Raw genomic sequence first — 7,131 nt, 5'->3', positions numbered from 1 at the left:
TGTGCCACAAGGGCAGGCTAAGAAATGTAACAGTGAGTGGAAATATGCAAGTGCTCTTGAGGGCTTAGAATTGGCACACCGTTTCTCCTGCCACATTCTGTTGACCAAATCTAAGGTGGAAAAATAGGTTCCATCTCTTGTTATGAAGAGTTACAAAGTCATAATGAAAAGGAAAGACTTTAAAAATTGAAGAATTTTGGTCATTTTTTAAAAAGTCAAGTTTATTGATATGATTTATACACAGTAAAATTTACCTTTTTTAGTGTACAGTTCTATGACTTCTGACAAACGCCATTTCTTATAATCACCACTCCAGTTAAGATATAGAACATTCCTGTCACCTTAAGACTTCCCTTGGGCCCCTCTGTAGTAAATCTCCTCCTATTCCAATTTGTTTATCTATTTGCTAGTTTGTTTATCTACTCACTTTTGGGGTTGTTTCCAGATTTTAGCGATTATGAATAAAGTCATTTTGCATACAGATTTTTTTGTAAGAACATATGTTTTCATTTTGCTTGGGTAAGTAGGTGGGACTGGGATTGGGGTATCATATTGTAAGTGTACGTTTAACTTTATAGGAAACTGTTAAACTGTTTCCATTGTGGCTGTCCCATTTTGCATTCGCATCAACAACATATGAGAGTTCCAGTTGCCCTACATCCTTACCAGCACTTGGTATTGTCAGGTTGTTTTTCTTTTTTTGGTTTTTAGTCATTCTAATAGGTATATAGAGATATCTTACTGTGGTTTTAATTTGCATGTCTCTAATGACTAACAATGTTGAGTACCTTTTCATGTGTTTATTTTCCATCTGTATATCTTCTTTCGTAAAGTGTTCAAATTGTTTGCTCATTTTTTGTTTGTTTTCTTATTGTTGAGTACTGAAAGTCTTTTACATATTCTTGTCAAATATATGACTTGGAAATACTTCCTCCCAGTCTGTGCCAATCTGTGGCTTGTATTTCCATTCTCTTAACATTCTTTTGCAGAGCAAAAAAATTTTATTTGGAAGAAGTCCAATTTATTTTTACTAAAGGTGCAAAGGTCATCATTGTATGGGTTTGATTTCTGAACTCTCCAGTGTGTTCAATTTATCTATGTGTTTATTCTTTTGACAACATTACACTGTATTGTCTTGATCACTATAGCTCTATAGGAAGCTTCGAAATCAGGTAGCATGAGACTTCCAACTTTGTTCTTCTATTTCATAATTGTTTTAGTTATTCTAGTTCCTTTGCATCTTTCTGCTTGCTTTGGATTTAATTTTCTCTTTATTTTATATTTTCTTAAGGTAGAAACTTATAATATTTGAGGTCTTTCTTCTGTTTTAATATAAGCACTTCATGCTATAAATTTCCCTCTAAGCACTGCTCTAGCAGCATACTGTAAATTTTGATATGCTTAATTTTTATTTTCATTTAGTTTAAAATATTTCATAGTTATCAAAAAGTGAGCAAAGGACATGAACAGACACTTGACCAAAGAAGACATTCAGGTGGCCAACAAATACATGAAAAGATGCTCACGATCATTAGCCATTAACCAAAAACCCACTGCTGTCAAGTCAATTCCAACTCACAGCGACCCTATAGCCATTGTTGTTGTTGTTGTTAGGTGCCATCGAGTTGGTTCTGACTCATAGCGACCCTATGTACAACAAAATGAAACACTGCCTGGTCCTGTGCCATCCTCACAATCATTGCTATGTGTGAGCCTATTGTTGCAGTCACTGTATCAGTCTATCTCATAGAGGGTCTATAGCTATAGCCATTAGGGAGATGTAAATCAAAACTACAATGAGATACCATCTCTCCCCTGCAAAAATGGCAATGATCCAGAAAACAACAAATGCTGGTGAGGTTGTGGGGGGATTGGAACTCTTATACATTGCTGGTAGGATTGTAAAATGGTACAACCACTATGGAAAACAGTATTGCGCTTCCTCAAAAAGCTAGAAGTAGAAATATCTTATGATCCAGTAATCCCACTCCTAGGTACATATCCTAGAGATATAAGAACAGTGACACAAATAGACATATGTACCCCTATGTTCACTGCAGCATTATTCACAATAGCAAAAAGATGGAAACAATCGAAGTGCTCATCAGCGGATGAATGGATAAACAAATTGTGGTATATACATACAATGGAATACTATGCAACTATAAAAAATAATGAGGAGTTGGTAAAACATCTTATAACATGGGTGAATCTGAAGGACATTATGCTGAGTGAAGTAAGTCAATTGCAAACAGACAAATATCGTATGGTCTCACTTTTATAAAATGTCAAAAACAAGAATATGCAGAAAACATCATTCTTTGATGGTTACGAGGGATGGGAGAGAGGGGGAATCACTTTCTAGATAGTAGACATTTGTTGTTTTGGTGGATGGGAAAGGGAATGTGCTATATGGCTGAAGTCTGCACAACTTGTCCAAGGTAAATTAAGACAAAAAGAAATATGCAAGAATAAGGGACAATTGCAGTAAATGCTGTAACATATAATTTTGCAACAATGATAACAACTAAAAAGTTATGTGTGTGGTTACACAGGTAGATATGTATGCATATATGTGTATAGGAAGATGCATGTGAGTATATCAGTGTGTGTGTATAGGTGTATCTGTAGGCATATGGATACACATGTTTAGGAGCACTGCATACATATTCATATATATAATAAACCACATAGGGGGCACAGTTACGGATACTTCCTAGACATAAATAAACATCTTACAGGATTGGTTTACTAAGTTTGAAGACTTGAGACCATAGTCTCGTGGGACAACTTGATCAACTGGCATAACATAGTTTATAAAGATAATGTTTTATATTCTAGTTTGATGAGTAGTGTCTGGGGTCTTAAAAGTTTGCAAGTGGCCATCTAAGATACAACTATTAGTCTCTTCTCACCTGGAACAAAAGAGAATGAAAGATACCAAAGACTCAAAGAGGAAACTAGTCAACAGGACTAATAGCCCACATGAACCACGGCCTCATCCAACCTGAGACCAGAAGAACTAGATGGTGCCTGGCTACCACTACCAACCATTCTGACCAGGGACACAATAGAAGGTCCCAGATAGAAATGGAGAAAAATATAGAACAAAACTCAAATTCCTGCAATGACATTTTTTAACGAGATGGAGAAACAAATCACCAGCTTCATATGGAAAGGGAAGAGGCCCCAGACAAGTAAAGCATTACTGAAAAAGAAGAACAAAGTGCGAGCCCTCACACTATGTGATTTTAGAATCTATTATACCACAACAGTAGTCAAAACAGCCTGGTACTGGTACAACAGATACATAGATCAACGGAACAGAATCCAGACATAAATTCATCCACCTATGAGCAGCTGATACTTGACAAAGGCCCAAAGTCCATTAAATGGAGAAAATACAGTCTCTTCAACAAATGGTGCTGGCATAACTGGATATCTACCTGCAAAAAAATGAAACAAGACACACACCTCACACCATGTACAAAAACTAACTCATAATGGATCAAAGACCTAAATATAAAATCTAAAATGATAAGGATCATGGAAGAAAAAATAGGGACAATGCTAGAAGCCCTAATAAATGGCATAAACAGTATACAAACCATAACTAACAATGCACAAACTCGAGAAGAGAAAATAGATGACTGGGAGCCCCTAAAAATCAAAGACTTACGCTCATCAAAAGACTTCGCTAAAAGAGTAAAAAGACAACCTACAGACTGGGAAAAAATTTTTGGCTATGACATCCGTTAAGGGTCTAATATCTAAATTCTACAGTCTGCAACACCTCAACAATAAAAAGACAACCCAATTAAAAAATGGGCAAAGGATATGAACAGACACTTCACAAAGAAGACATTCAGGCAGCCAACAGATACATGAGGAAATGCTCACGATCATTAGCCGTTAGAGAAATGCAAATCAAAACTGCAATGAGATATCATCTCATCCCAACAAGGCTGGCATTAATTCAAAAGACACAAAATAATAAATGTTGGAGAGGTTGTGGGGGGATTGAACACTTATGCGCTGCTGGTGGAAATGTAAAATGGTGAAACCACTTTGGAAATCGATTTGTCACTTCCTTAAAAAGTCAGAAAAAAAAAGTACCAAATGATCCAGCAATCCCATTCCTTGGAATATATCCTAGAGAAATAAGAGCAGTCACACAAATAGATATATGCACACCCATGTTCATTGCAGCACTGTTCACAATAACAAAAAGAAACAACCTAGGTGCCCATCGACAGATGAATGGATAAACAAATTATGGTACATACACACAGTGGAATACTATACAACAATAAAGAACAATGATAAATCCACAAAACATCTCACAACATGGATGAATCTGGAAGGCATTATGCTGAGTGAAATTAGTCACAAAAGGACAAATATTGTATGAGACTACTATTATAAGAACTCAAGAAAAGGTTTCAACACAGAAGAAAACATTCTTTGGTGGTTACAAGGGTGGGGAGGGAAAGAGAGGGGAATTCACTAACTAGATAGTAGACAAGCACCATCTTAGGTGAAGGGAAGGACAACACACGATACAGGGGAATTCAGCACAACTGGACTAAAGCAAAAGCTAAGAATTTTCCTGAATACAACCAAACACTTTGAGGGACAGAGTAGCTTGGGCTGCACCATGGTTTCAGGGGACATCTAGGTCAGTTGGCATAACAAAGTTTATTAAGAAAATGTTCTGCATCCTACTTTGGTGAGTGGCATCTGGGGTCTTAAAAGCTAGCGAGTGGCCTTCTAAGATGCATCAATTGGTCCCAACCCACTTGAAGCAAAGGAGAATGAAGAACACCAATGACACAAGGAAAATATTAGCCCAAGAGACACATAAACCAGAGAATCCACCAGCATGAGAACAGAAGAACTAGATGGTGCCTGGTTACCATCAATGACCACCCTGACAGGGAACACAACAGAGAGTCCCGACGGAACAGGAGAAACATGTAGAGCAGAACTCAAATTCACATAAAAAGACCAGACATAATGGTCTGACTGAGACTGGAAGAACCCCCGAAGACATGGCCCCCAGATGCTCTGTTAACCAGAGCTAAAACCATTCATGAAGCCCACTCTTCAGACAAAGATTAGACCGGACTATAAAACATAAAATAATACTCATGAAGAGTGTGCTTCTTAGTTCAAGCAGATACATGAGACCAAATGGGCAGCTCCTGTCTAGGGATAGGATGAGAAGGCAGGAAGGGACACGAACTGGTTGAATGGACACAAGAAACCTGGGGTGGAAAGGAGGAGTGTGCTGTCACATTATAAGGATTGCAACTAATGTCACGTAACAATATGTATATAAATTTTTGTATGAGAAATTAACTTCAGCTGTAAATGTTCACCTAAAGCACAATAAATAAATAATTAATTAAATACTAAAAAAAACACAACTCAAATTCCTAAAAAAGGCCAGCCTTACTGGACCAATAGAGACTAGAGGAACCCCAAGACTATCATCCTAAGATACCCTTTGAACTTTGAACTGAAGCCACTCGTGGTGGTCACCTTTCATCTAAATAATAGATTGGCTTATAAAATAAACAGTATCACCTGTGAATACTGAGCTCCCTTAAATAATCAGCTGTCTGAGACCAAAAAGAAAAAATGAGAAGCTAAGGAAGGGCAGGGAAGCTAGATTAATGGAAATAGAACAAACAGAATGGAAATAATGAGAATGTCGACACATTGTGAAAAATGTGTATAAATGTCATGGAACAATTTGTATAAAAATTGTTAAATGGGAACCTAATTTGCTATGTCAACTTTCACCTAAAACATAATAAAATATTTGAAAAATATTTGTTACCCTTGCAACTTCCTCTTTACCCTATGAATTATTTAAAAGTGTGTTATTTTCTTAATATTTGAGGATTTTTCAGATCTCTGTTAATATTTCTAGCGTTTAATTCCATTGTGGTCAGAGAACATGCTTTGTAAGGTTTCATTGCTTTTAAATTTGTTAAGGTTTGTTTTGTAGTCCAGAATATGTTCTTTCTGAATGATTATTCCATTGACATGTGAAAAGAATGTGCATTCTGCCATTGTTGGGTGGAGTGTTCTAAAAACGTCCCTTAAGTCCTGTTGGTTCATAGCATTGTTGAAGTCTTTTATATCCCTCTTGATTTCCTGTCTACTTGTTCCATTAACTTCTGAAAGCAGAGTGTTTAAGTTTTCAACTATACAGGAAGTCTCTGACTTACGATGTATTCAGGTTACCACGAACCACACTTAATGACTGTCTGATTGGTTTTTTTTTTTGTACATCATTAGTAATATGTACTATACACGTTGCAGCATGTAATTTGCTGATATTTTCATTCTCAGATATTCACTCACAGATATTCAAAGATCAGATTTATAAAGATACTGATAATAAAGGGCAATAACAATGAAAGCTAAAAAAAAAAGAGGTATTCGACTCTATTAGAAGTGACACACACAACAGAGTCGTCAGAACAGCGCCCCACCATAAGTTGGGGTCTACCTGTAATTATGAATTTGTCTATTTGTCCTTTCATTTCTATCAATTTTTGCTTAATGTAGTTTAAAGGTCTTTCATTAACATCATTCATAGTCAGGATTCTTATATCTTCTTGGTAAGTTGACCCATTTATCTTATACTCTTCTTTATCTCTGGTAATATTCCTTATTCTGAAGTCTACTTTGATATTATCTTAATTTTTGAAATTTATGATAGTGGACTTATTCTTTCCTCTTCTTCACAGTTACTTATTGATTCATACCCCCACCCTAGGATGGGTCATAGAGAAGAGAATCTTGAGCTAGGTACTGAAAGCTGATGTTTACCAGGTGACACAAGACAGTGGAAAGAAGGGAGGTAGGCCAGCCTTCCTTGGAAACAGACCACTACTCTGAACCAAAAGATGAAGGTGTGAAAAAATACACCAGTTAGGGAAAATGTAAGCGGTTGAGGAAGGCTGAAATGAGGGTACAAAATAAACTGGGTCCAGATATTTGTATACCCTACTAAGGTCTGTAACAATGGGAATAAAAGGTTTAATTCAGTAAATGTCATGACCAAATTTTCATTTTAGGAAGATCACTATAAGGGCAATGTACATGTTAAATTTA

This window comes from Trichechus manatus, unplaced genomic scaffold, assembly GCF_000243295.1.
Source record: "Trichechus manatus latirostris isolate Lorelei unplaced genomic scaffold, TriManLat1.0 scaffold00192, whole genome shotgun sequence".
Classification (NCBI taxonomy): domain Eukaryota; kingdom Metazoa; phylum Chordata; class Mammalia; order Sirenia; family Trichechidae; genus Trichechus; species Trichechus manatus.
This window is presented reverse-complemented; position numbering follows the sequence as displayed.